The following is a 2,417-nucleotide window of genomic DNA, read 5'->3' as shown; positions in this document are numbered from 1 at the left end:
AAAGAAATGAAGATGATTAGTTTTTCATCAAAGAAAAACATGTGCTTAGCCCTCTTACGCACCATACATCATAATGAATCAATAGAAGAGCAGTATCCGAACCTGAAGCCTGAGATTGTGAAAATTTATAACCGCACGAAGCATGGGGTGAATTATACAAGCAAAAGACAAACTAAACGGTGGCAAATGGCTCTCTGTTGCAACATAAGGGATGTATAGTCTGAATGCCTTTATTCTTTACAAAACACAACACCCCATGTATCACAAAGGGATTTTGCACAAGACGCCACTTCATCAAATACCTCTCAGTCAAGATGATCCAACAGTTTATGACCAGAAAACTGCCTAATCCCCTTCTATTGAAATCCATATACTTCGATGTGGAAAAGTTCATTACTGTTCCTAAAACACAAAACTGCAGTAAAATCAACAGCACAGTGAGTCATCAGAAGATACGGCGTTCATTGTGCCCTGCTTCGAAGGACAGAAAAAGAAAGACAGTGTTCTGTAAATGTAGAAAACGTGTGCCAGGACTGTAGCTGTGTGGTGCGTAACAATTGTAAAATTATTGTCATCCTTCCAGAATGAGATTTTCACTCTGCAGCGGAGTGTGCGCTGATATGAAACTTCCTAGGCATATTTCATATCAGCGCACACTCCGCTGCAGAGTGAAAATCTCATTCTGGAAACATCCCCCAGGCTGTGGCTAAGCCATGTCTCCGCAATATCCTTTCTTTCAGGAGTGCTAGTTCTGCAAGGTTCGCAGGAGAGCTTCTGTAAAGTTTGGAAGGTAGGAGACGAGGTACTGGCAGAAGTAAAGCTGTGAGTACCGGGCGTGAGTCGTGCTTCGGTAGCTCAGTTGGTAGAGCACTTGCCCGCGAAAGGCAAAGGTCCCGAGTTCGAGTCTCGGTCGGGCACACAGTTTTAATCTGCCAGGAAGTTTCATATCAGCGCACACTCCGCTCCAGAGTGAAAATCTCATTCTGGAAACATCCCCCAGGCTGTGGCTAAGCCATGTCTCCGCAATATCCTTTCTTTCAGGAGTGCTAGTTCTGCAAGTTTCGCAGGAGAGCTTCTGTAAAGTTTGGAAGGTAGGAGACGAGGTACAGGCAGAAGTAAAGCTGTGAGTACCGGGCGTGAGTCGTGCTTCGGTAGCTCAGTTGGTAGAGCACTTGCCTGCGAAAGGCAAAGGTCCCGAGTTCGAGTCTCGGTCGGGCACACAGTTTTAATCTGCCAGGAAGTTTCATATCAGCGCACACTCCACTACAGAGTGAAAATCTCATTCTGGAAACATCCCCCCGGCTGTGGCTAAGCCATGTCTCTGCAATATCCTTTCTTTCAGGAGTGCTAGTTCTGCAAGGTTCGCAGGAGAGCTTCTGTAAAGTTTGGAAGGTAGGAGACGAGGTACTGGCAGAAGTAAAGCTGTGAGTACCGGGCGTGAGTCGTGGTTCGGTAGCTCAGTTGGTAGAGCACTTGCCCTCGAAAGGCAAAGGTCCCGAGTTCGAGTCTCGGTCGGGCACACAGTTTTAATCTGCCAGGAAATTTCATTGTCATCCTTGTTTGCTTATTGATTTGTTCTTCATGAATATCATTACCACTGATCTGCGAACATTTTGTGATAATACTGGTGGCTTATGTTGCAGTGAAAGTGTTAAAAATGATCTCAGCTGTCTTATATTATACTGATAAACTTTAAAACAAAATATTTCTGTATGTTAATATCCACAAAATAGTTTTTCCATTTTAATTTTCGAATTAGACACAACCAGTCCATTGGACCCGGGTTATTTAAATGTGCAGAAAACATAGGTAATGCACACAAGGAATAAATGACTAAATTGACATCATAGATAACTTGGAAAACTTCACCAGAAAGAACAATAATACTTCAGTAACAATCTAATTTCTATTCTGAACCAATTATTTGAAAAAATTGTAAATTTTTTTGATAAAACTGAAATTAGCAACATTAATTTTTTATGTGAGCAAGTGAATTTAGTAGGCGTCAAAAGAAGTATTAGAGATACTCGCCAGATTGTATTATTTTTTGTAGTATTTTATTTTCAACATCACCACACACTTACGAGTTTATAAGGAGCACAAATTGTCTTGCACTACCCCTTCCTAATGCACTGCATGATGTACGTGTGCATTTTCAAACACTCAGCAGCTACTATACATATCAGCACTTCAAATTTCTTTGTGAATCAGTTCATGTTGTTCACTGATTGCTCTGTGTTCTTAGTGACAAAAATTCAATTAACAGGCGGGCTACATCACCTTTGCTTCGCCTTCTCAACTGTCAATTGCTTATAGTCTCCTTTGTAATGACAGACAACCCCCTTTTTAGTTTAACATTCCGTTCCTATATTAAAATGTGTCACATACAACTAGATCGATAAAGATGATCCAGATCA

The 2,417-nt window shown here is 41.5% G+C and overlaps 1 non-coding gene across 1 annotated transcript; it reads left to right on the top strand.

The window, feature by feature from the left end:
• The first annotated feature begins 1,446 nt into the window (after window positions 1-1,446).
• On the top strand, window positions 1,447-1,521 carry Trnas-cga (transfer RNA serine (anticodon CGA)). Its single transcript has one exon. It is a non-coding gene; the product is annotated as a tRNA-Ser (tRNA).
• Window positions 1,522-2,417: the final 896 nt, after the last annotated feature.

Source organism: Schistocerca nitens, chromosome 11, assembly GCF_023898315.1.
Source record: "Schistocerca nitens isolate TAMUIC-IGC-003100 chromosome 11, iqSchNite1.1, whole genome shotgun sequence".
Classification (NCBI taxonomy): Eukaryota; Metazoa; Arthropoda; class Insecta; order Orthoptera; family Acrididae; genus Schistocerca; species Schistocerca nitens.
Note: the sequence above shows the minus strand (reverse complement) of the source record. Positions and strands in the feature narration are given on the sequence as shown.